The sequence below is a fragment of the Oncorhynchus clarkii genome, chromosome 7 (genome assembly GCF_045791955.1).
Source record: "Oncorhynchus clarkii lewisi isolate Uvic-CL-2024 chromosome 7, UVic_Ocla_1.0, whole genome shotgun sequence".
Taxonomy (NCBI): domain Eukaryota; kingdom Metazoa; phylum Chordata; class Actinopteri; order Salmoniformes; family Salmonidae; genus Oncorhynchus; species Oncorhynchus clarkii.
The window spans coordinates 74237623-74255755 of record NC_092153.1 but is presented as its reverse complement, the minus strand read 5'-3'; the positions used below and the strand labels follow the sequence as shown (position 1 = coordinate 74255755).

At 42.6% G+C, this 18133-nt stretch overlaps 1 protein-coding gene across 1 annotated transcript in view; it reads left to right on the top strand.

The window, feature by feature from the left end:
* The window catches only part of LOC139413832 (plexin-B1-like), a 176483-nt gene that overhangs the window by 29699 nt on the left and 128651 nt on the right, over positions 1-18133 (top strand). The window contains exon 2 of the mRNA XM_071161622.1: positions 13645-13729. The gene's annotated coding sequence lies outside the window, so the exon portion shown is untranslated. The remainder of the gene's footprint in view (positions 1-13644; positions 13730-18133) is intronic.

Here is an 18133-nt window from a genome sequence, read left to right as displayed (position 1 = left end):
CAGAGAGCTGGGACCAACGTAACAAAGCCTACCATCAGTAACACACTACGCCGCCAGGGACTCAAATCCTGCAGTGCCAGACGTGTCCCCTGCTTAAGCCAGTACATGTCCAGGCCTGTCTGAAATTTGCTAGAGAGCATTTGGATGATCCAGAAGAAGATTGGGAGAATGTCATATGGTCAGATGAAACCAAAATATAACTTTTTGGTAAAAACTCAACTCGGCGTGTTTGGAGGACAAAGAATGCGGAGTTGCATCCAAAGAACACCATACCTACTGTGAAGCATGGGGGTGGAAACATCATGCTTTGGGGCGGTTTTTCTGCAAAGGGACCAGGACGACTGATCTGTGTAAAGGAAAGAATGAATGGGGCCATGTATGGTGAGATTTTGAGTGAAAACCTCCTTCCATCAGCAGGGGCATTGAAGATGAAACGTGGCTGGGTCTTTCAGCATGACAATGATCCCAAACACACTGCTCGGGCAACAAAGGAGTGGCTTCGTAAGAATCATTTCAAGGTCCTGGAGTGGCCTAGCCAGTCTCCAGAGCTCAACCTCACAAGAAAATCTTTGGAGGGAGTTGAAAGTCTGTGTTGCCCAGCAACAGCCCCAATACATCACTGCTCTAGAGGAGATCTGCATGGAGGAATGGGCCAAAATACCAGCAACAGTGTGTGAAAACCTTGTGAAGACTTACAGAAAACGTTTGACCTCTGTCATTGCCAACAAAGGGTATATATCAAAGTATTGAGAAACTTTTGTTATTGACCAAATACTTATTTTCCACCATAAGTTGCAAATAAATTCATAAAAAATCCTACAATGTGATTTTCTGGATTTGTTTTTCTTCTCATTTTGTCTGTCATAGTTGAAGTATACCTATGATGAAAATTACAGGCCTCATCTTTTTAAGTGGGAGAACTTGCACAATTGGTGGCTGACTAAATACTTTTGTGTGTGTGTGTGTGTACATATACGTGTGTGTGTGTGTGTGTGTGTGTGTGTGTGTGTGTGTGTGTGTGTATATATATGTATACATGTATGAGCAATGACAGCGGGGCATAGGAAAGGTGCAATAGATGGTATAAAATACAGTTTATACACAAGTAGTTAATTTACTGACTGCTACACCCCAAAACAAATCAGCTTTAAAATGTTGCTTTAACAATGACGGGGAGGTCGTCATTGTAAAATAAGAATTTGTTCTGAACGGACTTGCCTAGTTAGATAAAAAGACAATATACTGTAGTGAAGGCCTTGTGCCAGAAATAGTATGTAGCAGTGGAGGCTAGTGAAGGGAGGATGGCTCATAATAATGGCTGGAACAGAGCAAATGGAATGGCATGAAACACCTGTGTTTTGAACTATTTGATACCATTTCCACTCCAGCCATTACCACAAGCCGTCCTCTCCAATTAAGTACCACCAACCTCCTGTGGTATGTAGCATACAATCCTTGAACTTGCCAACCTTCTCTCTGTCGCCCTGAGAACGAACCCCCCCAACTTCTATCTGTTGTCCTCTATATTTGCTAGTCGGGACATTAGCATGGAATAGCCCGAGGAGTCTGGCTTGGCTTGGCGCAGGCTGGGCTAACCTGTGGGAAGCTGTTGAGAAGAGGTCAGTGTGACTTTGTTGTGTGGTGGCTTGGCTCCTCCCCTCGTCCTCCTCCAGTTATATTGGCAGACTCCACCACCTCCAGCTGATCAATGGCAGCTCTTAGGCAGCCCATAAAAACTTACATGGCCCGAGCTCCGGCCAGGCCATCTCGTTGCAAGTAGGTGTTCACGGATCCCGTCGGGACAGAGCGAGAGGAGGGAAATACAGTTGGTGTCTGGTTCACGCCGTGCCCAGCAGGAACAAAGCTTAGAGAGGGAGCTGTTAAACAATGAAACCTTTTTATAGCATAAACTCCCCTCTCCCATTTCAGATGATTGGGGTGTTCTGGTGATGGACGTGAGGCATTGTTTACAATAGACCAGCTCAACTTGACTGATTGAAGGGGGTGGGGTCTGTGCTATTTGCATTTTTCTTATGTGAACCACTGGCTAACAATAGATTTCAGTCGTGGTTCGTCACCTACCCACCACACTCTTTGTCAAGTCATGTTGGTAATGTTTTGATATAATGACTGAAGGCTGTAAAACAGGACAAAGTGTGTTAAAACGCTTATCTTCGTTAGTGTGATTTATGTTATTAGGGTTTGTCTCATAGCTTCCCAACTAATGAAAAATATCTCTTAAAAAAGCAGTAGGGACCAAATCCTAACATCATGCTGATCAGTGTATGATTTATTGTAAAGTTAGTTTCTCTCACGTAAAGCTAAGGCCATGAGTAATTGTCTGGGATCCAGTCAGTGTGACTGAACATTATTTCCCTGGTTTAAACTATTTATCAGACAGATTCACTCTTCAAATGTGTTGTAATTGTGTTTGGTCATGTTAACAGGGAAACCTAGTGTATTTGTTGTTTTTCTTACCTAAATGCCGTAGTTGCTACGCCACCACAAAGAGGAGAGTGAATTATTTATTTCCTACAAAGAGGTCTAACTTGTCCTAAAAAGCACTTTCTATGAAGCTTGAATTCCTTATTGCCAGTATTTTGGAAACACACACACACACACACACACACACACACAGAGAGCATCGGATGTGTTCAGCACAGCTGGCCTTATAAGCTCGAGCTGGAGGGAATTCTGGTAGCAGAGAGCGACTGTCAGGACTCACAGACATCACATGCGTATACTTTAAAAAACACACATATACACACTTGGTGCGTACTTCTTGCAAATTCACAGTGTTTAATGGACACTAGTTTTGGTCTCTGACCATCAAAGTGTTACAAGGTTTGTGCATAGTGAACTCTTGTTTATGTCTTCATGTGCAAATATACAGGCTGGGTGGAGAACATAAACATGAGAAAGAACCTTGACCTATTCTTCCGTTATGCCGTTATTTTTGTACAGTCCAAGCACGCAGTCACAGTTTCGGTCGAGCACATTCCACAGATTTAGGGGGTTAACCCAAAAAATGTAAAGAAGTGGGTTGAAACTAAAAACACCCACTTGTTGTGAAGACGAACACATAGATCTCCGGGGGCTGAGATACAATGAAAGGCTTTTTATTGTTTGCCTGTGAATGTAGCTGGCATGGTCATTGGCAGGTCATGTTTCAGTGTATGGGCCATAGTCTCTGTATACTCTGAACTGTCTGTTGGATCCAGCAAAGTTAATTGATCTATTTTGTACTCAATAGGACAGGTTAGTTATAGCTGAACTGACACCAGTGGGTTTGAGTCGGATGTCTTGACTGTTGTCCACAGGACAGAATTCTACAACATTTGCCTTTTTATTGAATCTTCACTTGAGCAATGAGTGTTGGGACAAGGCATCATTTATGTGTGTGTGGTTGTTGACCTTGTGGGTTGAAATAGGACTGCACTTGTTTGTTACCAGTCAAGGTGAAGAAAGCACTGTGTTACCAAAATGTTGGTTATTAGGTTTACCCATTAAATAGTGTTGGTGATTAGGTTTACCCATTAAATAGTGTTGGTGATTAGGTTTACCCATTAAATAGTGTTGGTGATTAGGTTTACCCATTAAATAGTGTTGGTGATTAGGTTTACCCATTAAATAGTGTTGGTGATTAGGTTTACCCATTTAAATAGTGTTGGTGATTAGGTTTACCCATTAAATAGTGTTGGTGATTAGGTTTACCCATTAAATAGTGTTGGTGATTAGGTTTACCCATTAAATAGTGTTGGTGATTAGGTTTACCCATTAAATAGTGTTGGTGATTAGGTTTACCCATTAAATAGTGTTGGTGATTAGGTTTACCCATTAAATAGTGTTGGTGATTAGGTTTACCCATTAAATAGTGTTGGTGATTAGGTTTACCCATTAAATAGTGTTGGTGATTAGGTTTACCCATTAAATAGTGTTGGTGATTAGGTTTATCCATTAAATAATTGGGAGCATGTATAGAGTGTGCAACTTTCTTTTTCTATAGTTTACCCTTCGTTAGTCAGCTTCTCTAAAACATTTCGGTGTGCATCAGCTAATGCTTTCTACCAAGGCCGGGATAATACCAGCATCGCAATACTCATTAGTATCGTGGCAAGGAAACAAAAACTGATTTAATTTCTTTAGGAAAACAGCCCTAATGTTGGAAACAAACATTGTTTTCATCAAGTCACATTTATTTTCCAAGCTATAGTGTACACTATTTTACATACCACAGGTTTTCCAAGCTATAGTACACACTATTTTACATACCACGGGTTTTCCAAGCTATAGTACACACTATTTTACATACCACGGGTTTTCCAAGCTATAGTACACACTATTTTACATACCACGGGTTTTCCAAGCTATAGTACACACTATTTTACATACCACGGGTTTTCCAAGCTATAGTACACACTATTTTACATACCACGGGTTTTCCAAGCTATAGTACACACTATTTTACATACCACGGGTTTTCCAAGCTATAGTACACACTATTTTACATACCACGGGTTTTCCAAGCTATAGTACACACTATTTTACATACCACAGGTTTTCCAAGCTATAGTACACACTATTTTACATACCACAGGTTTTCCAAGCTATAGTACACACTATTTTACATACCACGGGTTTTCCAAAGACCAAAGAGTTTTGTGTGCTTTGTGTTGACATTTTTTGCCATGGAAAAAATATTGCCATCCTGGTTTCAAAACATCCTTACTTTTTACTAGATCACTCAAGGTGAAGACGCAACAGTAGTATATTATCAATGCTTATCAACGGTAACCAACAATTGAAATGCTATTTCTAGAGCTTACAGACATCACTGGAATAGCCACTTGCTCGATGACCCTGAACCTTCCCCATAGAGCTTCGACAGTCAATCCGTTTCCCATCGACTGCACGCCACAAATTGATTGTCCTGACACTCCCACGACCACATGTCCTAGATAGCAGAAGTCTGTCGACAAGCGTGGTCTCATTTTACTAGGAGTCTCTCGTTACTACTGGTCTCAATGACTAGAGCGATGGCTCTTTGATTCCTCCTCCAAGTTTTGACATTCAAACATTATAATGGAACATGTGCTGATCTTAACCTCAAGCTTGAGGAAATGGTTTATCACAATGTCTGCACCCTATTTATCAAGTCAATAATGTATTTCAAAAAGCCTATATCATCTTGGTGGTTGATGCTGCTGCTGCTGCTGCAAACAGTCATTGGTCAGACATACTTGGCCTTCAAATGATCAGATTTGACTTGAAAAGCAGCTTACTGCAGCGTTTGATGGCTGCGGATATGAACAATCACCTCAGAGGCTGGAGATGCATCTTCCCATGGATCTTCTCTCCTCCCCTGTTTGTGTTTGTTCAATCAAGTGGAACAAATCATGGAATGTCCTTCATTTAACTTTCTGATTAATTAGCTGATCTTGGCTCTAAAATAGATCCTTAATCTACTGGTTTGTTCCAATCTGTTGGTTTTCATTGAGATGAACGTTTTGGGGAAGTGAAGAGTGTAGGATAACTCTGTGGGAAAGAAATAAACACAGTGAGAAATATGAAGAGGGAAATTCTAGTCGCACCGTCTCGTATTTGTTAGCCCATAAAATACCGGTGTTGAATGAGTTGCTTGTTGACATGAGTCAAGTTTACTTCTCTCCTCGGGATGACTGGTCAAGTTGCTAACAACGCTAGACGGCGTGAAAATACTAATGATGATCATTTTGAAGCAAAGTAACAAACATTTCTCAATCTGTAAGTGACAAGAAAAAAAAGCCTATCACTTCTGAATTCAGATGAAATTTTGATGCAAAAAAACTTTTGAATCAGGAACACAAAATGTGCTTTTGTTCGAAAACTGTAGGACCAACTTTCTCTGCCCCCAGTCATCATTACTAGTCACTAAATTGTCATGCTAGAAAGGACCAACCCTGGAAATATCGTTAGAACTGATTCGCCATATTTTGCAGAGACTATGGTCAGGCCGCTAGAGAAAGGCCAATGTGTCACCCACTGACACATTGTACGTTGAGGATTTCCATCCACACCGGTTACCCTTAGCTGCTGATTTATGACATCAGTTATCATGTTAAACGAATGAATGTTGTTCAAATCCTGCTTTGATTTTGTACTTCAATATGTTTCTTGCTGCACTTGTCTATGCGTAGTCACTTTACCTTTGTGTATAAATGACCTGGACTAACCTGTACCCCCACTCATTGACTCGGTACCGGTACCCCCTGTATATAGCCGCATTGTTTTTTAAACTTTTGTTTATTTAGTAAATATTCTCTTAACTTTATTGTCCTAACTGCATTGTTGGTTAAGGGCTTGTAAGTAAGCATTTCACGGTAAGATCTACTCTTGATTTTGATTTGCAGATTTAGCATGCTGCTTGGAACATGACTGGAATCATATGCGATGAACCAGAATTCTGTGTTTGGTTGTAGGCCAGTAAGGCCAGGGCCTGACAAAACAAAATCGCATGAACAACACTGTTTTTTTCACTCCGTAGACTCTGGAATGGCTCTCTGTTGTGATCTCTGGAGATGTGTGGAAGACTGTCAGACAGGCGGCGGGGACAGCCCGGCCCATCAAGCATGTAGAGAAGGGTGAGGGTCCGATGAGACCATCGAGGCGTGGAGCAGAGGGTGGGTGGGGTGGGACAGCTAGAGGGACATTGACGTCTCATCCTGGGAGTCAGGTCTCACCTGCCTACTTTTCTAACTGATAGCCCAGGCGTGCGTGCGTGCCCTAGACTGCACATTAATGCGTTATTTTTCTCTTACTGAAAACTGAAACATGTTGATGTGAATGGGAGATTTTGCACACAAACACCACGTGTCATTGTCGGATTAAAATGATCGGCTTACTCCCAGTGCGTGCCATTACAGATATGCAGTGGAAACTTAATGAAGTAGCCATACAAATATAGGCTAACTCTCATCATTTTGTCCTATTTTGACTGAAAACACAATTCAACCTAATGAGTTTGCTGTCATAGGGGCTGAATGAGTTTCTATCTCATCAAAGTGAGTGGAGGGGCCCATTCTCTCCCAGTTCTTATTATGAAATAACATGAGTAATTCTGGTTAGTGCTTCACATGGCTTCATAATTAGGGCTCCAATGAACATTCTCTTTTTGATAATGTTAGTTAGGGAAGGAAGAAATCAGGATAGCATCAGCCACGTGCCAAGTTGCTGGAGAGGGTAAGGCCTTTTGGACAGGATGTTGTGAGGTTATATTTGGGACCCTTTTATCTTCTGCTTGACAGGGAAAATGAAAACAGTATATATTTTTTGTATTTAGTTATAGCCCCACCATGGCCAAAGAAGCACTGTCTGTGGTAGTTTTAAGAGCAACAGCTTAACCACTAAAGAATTATGGCATTGTTGGTTTTGTGACACTGTGCTATTTCAGGTTATTTTATGTGTTAGGGGAATGTTTGTGTTCCAAACATATTCTTCATAGAGGAAGAATAGACAAGCTGGGTGTGTGTGTGTGTGTGTGTGTGTGTGTGTGTGTTTTTTTGTGTGTGTGCGCATAGCTGGCCAATGTTTTTATAAGAACATCGTTGAGATTTATCTCATGACCCTTATAGTCAATGAACAGATCATATGCTCATTTTCAATATTTATTTAGTTTGCCGACGATTATGGGAACAATGTTTTAGAATGTCCTCTTTTGAAGTTCCATTTTCTCACAGCAGCCTTTATATTGAAGGTTTGAAGTTGCTATGACGAATCCACGTTTTCCCCCAGACTGTTTACAGCCAACTTGTTTCTGAAGTCCCGTGTGGTTTTCCCCCAGACTGTTTACTGCAAACTCGTTTTCTGAAGTCCTGTGTGGTGTGGCAGTGATTATTATTTTTGAAATTCTCTGTACGTCTGACCTGATTTACGTTGAGTTGGCCCCATTCGGCCCAGTTAAAGGCCTTGTTTATTTGGAGCGGCAGTCATGTCGGAGTGGGCTTTTAGTACAATGAGTGTGATGTCACCCGCCCAAAGTGTATGAGGGAGGGTACAATTACCCCTCTGTTTAGTGCTGGTGACCCCCCCGTCCACACCATTCTGCTGTTGGGGTACGTCCACACCATTCTGCTGTTGGGGTACCTCCACACCATTCTGCTGTTGGGGTACGTCCACACCATTCTGCTGTTGGGGTACGTCCACACCATTCTGCTGTTGGGGTACGTCCACACCATTCTGCTGTTGGGGTACGTCCACACCATTCTGCTGTTGGGGTACGTCCACACCATTCTGTTGTTGGGGTACCTCCACACCATTCTGTTGTTGGGGTACCTCCACACCATTCTGTTGTTGGGGTACCTCCACACCATTCTGTTGTTGGGGTACCTCCACACCATTCCAACACAGGATTGCTGTTTTTTTTAACACTTCCAAAAAATGTAATTATTTCATGCATATTGCAATTAATTCTAGGTCATATTTCATAAAAATGTATTTTCTTTAACTTGGCAAGTCAGTTAAGAACAAATTCTTATTTACAATGATGGCCTACTGGGGAACAGTGGCTGCCTTGTTCAGGGCAGACGGACAGATTTCTACATTGTGAGCTCGGGGATTCGATCCAGCAACCTTTCGGTTACTGGCCCAACGCTCAAACCACTAGGCTACCTGCCGCTCCGATGACGGACTACCCCGGCCAAACCCTAACCCAGACGACGCTGGGCCAATTCTGCGCCGCCCGATGGTACTCCCAATCACGGCCGGTTGTGATAAGGCATGGAACCAAACCAGAATGCAGTGCCTTAGACCACTGCACCACTCGGGAGCCCACTGGACAGTTACATTAAAGTAGAACTGACAGCATTTTAGCAACATGAAATCTGTTCATATACACCCCCAGGGAGAATGTAACCCTCTTAGAAAATGATCTGACAAGCGAGAACTTGAAAATGACATTATCTAAGTGTTCATGAATTATTCAAATGTTTGTGATTTACATATACTAAAGCATTTGTGAAAATAACTATAGCAATATAGAGTGGTGAACGTTTGGACAATTTAATAGACACTGCAGTAAATACAACTTAATAAAAAACGTCTGTCTCGTCCAGGACCGGAGTCTTGGCAGACCGGTGCACCATACCAGAGCTGCTGTAGCCTTTATGCAAACAAGCCATTTGCCACACAGGCCTGCCATCATTCACTTTAAACTGAACTGTGTTTACAGGCAGTGTAAAACAGCGTGACTTTAAATCATTAGAATGCATTCACCAAAAGCTACAAAATACACCTGACTTGATTTCTGCAAATATGTAAAACACCATGGGAGTCCCCTTACATTTGGAAAATGTACAGTCCTATTGATCAAACAAGTAGACTCTCTATCCCTCAGTAATGCACATCAACAAGATCAACAACTAATGTCAGCCAGATCAAGATGAGCTAAAATCTAACGAAGGAGCATTCAATTAACCGTCTCAAATGGTTTCAGGTAGTTGCCTGTCAACATTGCACTGATAAACAATGGGGAAGCCTACTCATCCTTCTGCAGCTTGTCCCAACCAAGCACCCAGCTAACTGGCTAAAGTTGGCTAGCTAGCTACTTCCAGACACAAATGAGAGAACACCTTACTCTGACCATTTTTTTTCACCCTAGCAGAGCTGGTTAGCTAGGCTGTTTATATGTGATCTAGAGCATTCTTGACTAACAATGACTTTTTTTTGCTTATGTTTACTGACACCGGTTCATATTCAACCGGTGTTGCGTTCGTAAATTCATCAGTTCTTTTACTTTGTGGCACACTCAGACGAGAAACTGGGAATTTGATATTTTTGACTGATTGTCTGTTTCATATCTGCAAGGTAGTTAAAATACTGTCAGTTCCACTTTTTTAAGTGTTAAAAGCATCCTGCTTAAAACCTCCATTAAAACCTCTTTGGGCTGAGATCCCGCGAACAAGATCAATATGACAACAGCCAGTGAAAGTGCAGCGCGCCAAATTCAAACAACAGAAATCTCATAATTAAAATTCCTCAAACATACAAGTATTTTACACCATTTTAAAGATACACTTCTTGTTAATCCCACCACAGTGTCCGATTTCAAATAGGGTTTACGGCGAAAGCACCACAAACACAAATTGATAGGTCAGAGCCAAATCACAGAAAAACACAGCCACTTTTTCAGCCAAAGAGAGGAGTCACAAAAAGCAGAAATATAGATAAAATTAATCACTAACCTTTGATCTTCATCAGATGACACTCATAGGACTTCATGTTACACAATACATGTATGTTTTGTTCGATAAAGTTCATATTTATATCCAAAAATCTCAGTATACATTGGCGCGTTACGTTCATTAGTTCCAAAAACATCCGGTGATTTTGCGGAGAGCCACATCAATTTACAGAAATACTCATCATAAATGTTGTTGATAAATTCAAGTGTTATACATGGAACTTTAGATAAACTTCTCCTTAATGCAACCGCTGTGTCAGATTTCAAAAAAGCTTTACCGAAAAAGCACACCATGCAATAATCTGAGTATGGCGCTCAGAGACCAAAACAACCCAAACAGATATCCGCCATGTTGTGTAGTCAGAAATAGCATTATAAATATTCACTTACCTTTGATGATCAGAATGCACTCCCAGGAATCCCAGTTCCACAATAAATGTTTGATAAAGTCCATCCATTTATGTCCAAATACCTCCTTGTTGTTCACATGTTCAGTACACAATCCAAACTCACGACTTGCGGGCAAGTCCATGCGAAAGTTCAGATGAAAAGTCATATTACAGTTCGTAGAAACATGTCAAACGAAGTATACAATGAATTTACTCCCCTTTCTCCCCAATTGTTAGAGACGAAGTGCTTGAATGCTATGCCGGAAGCCAGCCGCACGAATGTGTCGGAGGAAACACCGTGCACCTGGCGACCTAGTTAGCGCACACTGCGCCCAGCCCGCCACAGGAGTCGCTAGTGCGCGATGAGACAAGGATATCCCTACCGGCCAAGCCCTCCCTAACCCGGACGACGCTAGGCCAATTGTGCGTCGCCCCATGGACCTTCCGGTCGCGGCTAACTGTGACAGAGCCTGGGCTCGAACCCAGAGTCTCTGCGCCACCCGGGAGGCCCTTTTTTATGATGTTTTTAACATAAATCTTCAATAATGTTGCAACCGGAGAATTCCTTTGTCTGTAGAAATGCAATGGAATAGAGCTCGCTCTCACGTGAACGAACGTCACGACCACTTACTCAAAGAGCCCTTATGAGCCCCTCCTTTACAGTAGAAGCCTCAAACAAGTTTCTAAAGACTGTTGATATCTAGTGGAAGCCTTAGGAAGTGCAACATGACCAATATCCCACTGTATCTTCAATAGGGAATGAGTTGAAAAATGACCAACCTCAGATTTCCCACTTCCTGGTTGGATTTTGTCTCAGGTTTTTGCCTGCCATATGAGTTCTGTTATACTCACATACATCATTAAAACTGTTTTAGAAACTTCAGAGTTTTCTATCCAAATATACGAATAATATGCATATATTAGCAACTGGGACTGAGTAGCAGGCAGTTTACTCTGGGCACCTCTGGGCACCTTATTCATCCAAGCTACTCAATACTGCCCCCAGCCATAAGAAGTTAAATTAAAGTGAATTTTGGTGTGTCACAAGTGCCTTTTCACAATTCAATCAAGCCCAACCCTACAACCCTACAAAATACCATTAATTCCTGCCAGAGAAAGTCAACAGCTGACAATGCAAGATGTGCACATAGTGTAGATCTGTGATAATAGTTTACACTATCTAGCTATTCTTACTATTTCTGATAAGGTTATCTGTAGACTGTCTGCTTGACCTGAGGGACCATTGTTCTATTAATCCCTGAATGGGAAGTCTTATGGGGAGAACAAAAAAGATCTAAGACAACATTCTCAATTTCAGCCTCCACCAAACTGCATGAAGATAAACATTCAGGTCAAAACGATGAACCAAACAATATCCAATATACTGTAGATCCATTTGTCTTCATTCAGATGTCAAGTCAGGCTCTAGCAGTCAATGTCTAGGTAGTGATAAATTAATGGGTTGGTTTATCACTGACCTAGCAGCTCAGGTTTTCCCTTGGGTCTGTGCTTGCCTCACCTGAGGGAAACATTGCGCGGCATGACCCGACAGATCCAGAAATAGGAAGTTTCACGAATGAGCCAGGGCTCAGCTGGCGAAAGGCCTCAGGGTTTTAAATGTGTCGCCATGGCGACGACAAAATGCTAAGACAGCAGATGCTACTACAGTGCAGACCCCGGGCAGAAACATATTGTTTACTTACCACTGCCTTTTTACTGCCTGTAGGGATTTATGGAGATTCTCCAGGTTTGAACAAATGTTGGCGTTGTTGACAGGCAGTATTCCTTGACAATGGCTGTCTTTTTTAACTCCTTTGCAGAAGTGAATAACATTCCTTACAATCACCTAAGATGCATTTGTCAAGGTGCACAATGAGATTTTTAGTCTGGGAATAAGCTTAAAGTCCTACTCCAGTCACCTTTTCAGCTCATATCACCTGATTTTACTTAACAAAAGGCACATCTCAATAGGTGGTCCAGGTGTACTCTGGTGTGTGTGTGTGTGTGTGTGTGGGGGGGGGGGGGGGGGGTTCCTCCTTGTCGTCGGCCTCCCCCCAATAGAGAACATCAGTGGGCACCATCAAGCCTCCTTGAATGTCCTACTCCATGAAAACTATTTTTTCCCATAAACTATTTTTCTCAAAACATAAATTTATGTGTACGTTACTGTACTTATACATGGGATATTCAACAGGAAAAGTACCTATTTAAGCTGGGTCTGGTAAACCACCTTTGAAGTTGTTTCGCCTGGTCGGTCTTTGATCCATTTTTGTTTGGCGTTGCGAAATCACACTTAAGTAGGGTTAAGTGGTAGTCAGTTTAATTACTGACATTTACTCTGGACTAATATGTTTTCTCTGGATGATTTATTTAATGTCTACACTTGTTCTAACTGGTAATTGACCCGCTTATAACTCTATGTCCAGTAATTCTCTGACCATGTCGTGTGGGAGTCTCTTTAAAAGCACTACAATGGGCCCCGTTAAGGCATCAGCATGCATGCTTCAGTTCGGCTGGCGCCTAGCCATGCACACATCACCCTTAAAAGACCTTCACTTGAGAAAAAAGCGTCAATAGTACTGTTTGTCAATTTTTAGATGCCGTAGCCAGTACACACTTCTTCAAAATGGTCAGAAATAATCCAAGGTAATTTAAGAAATCTCTTAATTTTGACGATTTTGCCAAAGACATCTTAGTAGCTGTCAAAGGCTGCCTTGACCTAATCCTGTAGGCCTCACCTGGGCAGTATGACTCAAGCTAAACAATTCCATAAGTTTAGCTCTGGCCAGTCGGAGAAAGATCATTAGCATATAATTGCATATGTAACAGCCTTCAAGTGATTGCTCTTCTGAGTCTTTTAGCAATATGATAATGTATTCATAATAGGATATTCTGTAGCCTAGTATCAAGTACTTTCACTTAACTAAATGCATTTATTTTTACTTATCCACTGGTAGTACAGACCTGTAAAATATTTTCTTTCCATGTTTTCAGCATCATCGTCTTTTGTTGATTTTAATCTCTCTTCTCCTTCTTCAGGTTTGGACTGGTGTACATGGGGGAACAGCAAGTGGAATTCTGGGATATTTGCAATGTCAGCAAAGGAACAGTAGGACTTCTACAGGTAAGAACCCTAAGTCTTCGTCTGTTTCTGATATGGGTGTATTGTGTGTATGCTCACACAATAAAACATGGCCTCCACGTCATAGCCATCCACCATTTCTCAATCTTGTCTTAAAAACGATCTATGTAAGTTCGCTGTCACACGTAGAAAGGAGTGAGCAGACATCCTGCCCAGATCATCCTGAGGACGATTTTGGACATTTATCTAGGTAGATAGTCTTATTTTAAAGAGGGCAGTGCCCATTGTGGCAACAGGAATAATCGTTTTGACTTTCTAGACATTTCTTCTAATTCATCTTAATTATGCAAATAGCTCAGGGCTTGGGATTGGAGTTTTCCACCCTCTGGTGACAAGTCCACTTCCATCGACCGCATCCCAACGCATTCAGCAGCTATTCCAAGTGTCGACGTCTGGTCCCAATTACCTCCCCAAACCAGAGGATTTGGCTGCTTTGAGGACCAAAGGGCCCTCCTACAGTAGCTTTTATCCGTTTGTTTTCATATTTCCCTTTGGTTAGCCTTCCTTCTCCTCTTCGCCTTTTTTGGCCCAGCCAAGTATTATTTTATTTCTTCCTCCCATGCTGACCTTGATTATGTAAACTCGCCTCTTGATCCCCCTTTGATTCCACCCAGTCCAAGTTGCCACTTTGCCAGCTAGGAGCACTAGCTCCCACAATGCCCAGTTTTTCGATTACGTTGTGGAATCGGATCAGGGACTATTTCTTCCCAGGCTGGCCGGGTGGGTGAAGGGTGGGAGGAAGTGGAGGGGTAGGATTGAAGGTGGGGGGTGGGTGCGTACGAGGAAGGAGTGTCGTGTGTGTGTGTGAGAGCTGTTTACTCCTCCACTAACCTCTCCTCGTGGCCCTTGTGGCAAAGCAACCACCATTGTCACAGCAACCATTGTCACAGCAACCATTGTCACAGCAACCATATCCGTTTTATTCCCGTCTTTTTATTTCTGTCCTTACCCCATTATTAAACCTTTTCACACAAAAGCCAAACATTGAGGAAACATTGAGGAAACATTGGGGAAACGTTGGGGAAACACACCAGCCGTTCAGACCCTTTTCATCAGCACCCTTTGGACTCCCTCTATTCTAAGGCAACAGTTGTCACCGTGTCAGAAACATTTTGTTCTCAGTTTAGTAAACCCTTTTCCACTATTAGTCTTTCTTGTTACCCGGTTAGACAAATGCTCCGGAAAACGCAGAAAACCTTGAGGAAACTTAAAGCAGACATTTGTCAGTGGCTCGCTGTCGCAGATTATCACGGAGTAACCTTTTGTCTCCATTAGTTCCCTTGCCTCTCAGTATGTTCCCTATGGCTGTAGCAGCCCTCAGCCAAGCCTGTGATTTGAGCTCTGTTTAAACAGTACTTCCTGTGGCCTTGGAGCGTGTGCCTCCTGAGTGTCTTATTATTGTCTACATTTTCACTGGGATTTGTCTGGGAGGGGACTGATTTTATGGTAACTATGTACACACACACACAGTGATTTCTTGAGGGAGTGGTGTTTTGGTTGACTGCTGGGGCCTCCCCACGTCCAGTAGCTCTTCTGGTGCCCTGCCTCTGTGTGTTTAGCCAGCTGCTCATCTCTCTCACACACACCCATATTACAGGGAAATGATCAGCCAGGGCAGACAGGAAACCAGCAGCCACACTGCAGGGGAGGTGCCTGCCTGAACTTTACCCCCAGCAGAGACTCCCTGAACATCACACACCTGGTCTAGACACTAATATAACCACAGTGCTATAACAATCAGACCGTGTAATGGAGTCATTCAAAACCCATTGCACAATTTACTTTAGGATTGGTCTTTTAGAAACCATCAGCAACAGTACTTATACCACGAGAGAGAATAGATACGATCAATTATGTTATTAAGGTACAGCAGATGTGGAAATGGGAATGTGTTGTTCTGAACTGTGTCCTGTGTTTTGAGGAGTAGGGAAATGAGATGCAAAGTATGGCGGCGCTCAATCTGCTCAGTCTACTCACCATGTATTGTTTCAGTCAGGTCTATTGATATAAAATGGTATTTGGACTCCATGCTAAGAGCCATGATTGCAGCTTTGTTCCTTGTTTGGCAGTCCTGTTCAACTCCAAACTGACCATGGCAGGCAGTTTTGAAACCAAGCCTAAAGGAACAAATACCAAACCACTTCGGCACTCAGACTTGTGTACACACACACACACACACACACACACTTTCACTGACGTTAGTATTGCTACAACTCTTGCCTTCAGGCCTCTGCAACAAAACCTTTTCCTGCTTTGCCTTCAGCCATGTCTTTCTGCATGACCATACTCACACCTGAAAGAGTTAATGTACAGCCGTCATGTAATCAGCAGTCTCGATCTACATAGTCTCTTTGTAGAGTAAGGTGACTTTCCTTCAGCGACGGAGCAGTATTCATAACAAGCAGGCAGAAGTAATCAAATCATGTCCCTTTTAATCTCCGTCTAACAAACGATGTTCGGCTATAATGCATTTGGCCAAATCTAAGAAAGGGAGGGAGAGGTAACCCTCCTTCAGAGGTCGTCCTCCGTTCCCTGTTATCCAATGTCACTACCATCCATCCCTCTCTTCTTCCCGCTCCGCAGAAACAGTCTGGAATCGTAGTCACCACTTGATTGTTTCTGTGACATTCACATGGCCTACTGTTGATGCTCCAGGGCTGTAGAGGAGACCTTTATCAATAATGTTTTGTGTCTAATGCTCCGTTGCTCAAGTACAGAACATTCTACAGTGTATTAGACATGGGAGGGGTAGTGTGTTAAGATTTGGTTCCTCACCTTTGATGCGGTGGACTTAAATATCCTGCACTGTCAAAGAAAGGCTTTGAAATGGTAGAACTGGGCCAATCCCTTGACAGTTTTACAACTGTGCATACGGTTGGGCCAGCCCTGAAATGGCTCGCGTAGAACCATTTCTGTGTTGCCAGTTGTTAGTCCATAGTGTCTCAGTTGGTAGAGCAAAGCACTTGCAGCACCAAATGTTTCGCATTCCTGCTTGGGCCACCTACAGTACATTGAAAATAAGAATTTGTTCTTAACTGACTTGCCTAGATAAATAAAGGTAAAATAAATACAAATTCGGAAACTATTCAGACCCCTTTTCCCACATATTATGTTACAGCTTATTTTAAAATGGATTAAATCGTCTTCTTGAGTATGACGCTACAAGCTTGACACACCTGTATTTGGGGAGTTTCTCTCATTCTTCTCTGCAGATCCTCTCAAGCTTGTCAGATTGAATGGAGTGTCACTACACAGCTATTTTCAAGTCTCTCCGGAGATGTTAGATCGGGTTCAAGTCCGGGTTCTGGCTTGGCAACTCAAAGACATTCAGACTTGCCCCAAAGCCACTCCTGAGTTGTCTTGGCTGTTTGCTTAGGGTCGTTGTCCTGTTGGAAAGTGAACCTTCACTCTAATCTGAGGTTCTGAGCGCACTAGAGCAAGTTTTCATCAAGGATCTCTCTGTACTTTGCACCGTTCATGTTTCCCTCGATCCTGAGTAGCCTCCCAGTCCATGCAGCTGAAAAACATCCCCACAGCTTGATGCTGCCACCCTCATGCTTTACCGTAGGGATGGTGTCAGGCTTCCTCCAGATGTGACGCTTGGCATTCAGGCCAAAGAGGTCAATCTCAGTTTGATCAGACCAGAGAATCTTGTTTCTCATGGTCTGAGAGTCGTTAGGTGCCTTTTGGCAAACTCCAAGCTGGCTGTAGGATGCCTTTTTACTGAGGAGTGCCTTCCATCTGCCCACTCTACCATACAGGCCTGATTGGCGGAGTGCTGCAGAGATGGTTGTCCTTCTGGAAGGTTCTCCCGTTTCCACAGAGGAACTATGGAGCTCTGGCAGAGTAACCATCGGGTTCACCTCCCTGACCAAGATCCTTCTCCCCCAATTACTCATTTTGGCCAGGCGGCCAGCTCTAGGATGTGTCTTGGTGGTTATAACCTTCTTCCATTTTAAAATGGAAGCCACTGTGTTCTTGGGGACCTTCAATGCTGTTGAAATGTTTTGGTACCCTTCCCCAGATCTGTGCCTCGACACAATCCTGTCTCAGAGCTCTACAGACAATTCCTTCGACCTCATCGTTTTGTTTTTGCTCTGACATGCACTGTCAACTGTGGAACCTTATTTAGACTGCTGTGTGCCTTACCAAATCATGTCCAATCAGTTGAATTTACCCCAGGTGGACTCCAATCATCTCAAGGATGATCAATGGAAACCAGATGCACCGGAGCTCAATTTGGAGTCTTATAGCAGAGGGTCTGAATACTTATGTAAATAAAAGATTTCAGTTTATTAATTTGCACATATGTCTGAACCTATTTTTGCTTTGTCATGATGGGGTATCGTGTGAAGGTTTAGGAAAAACCATTTAATACATTTTAGA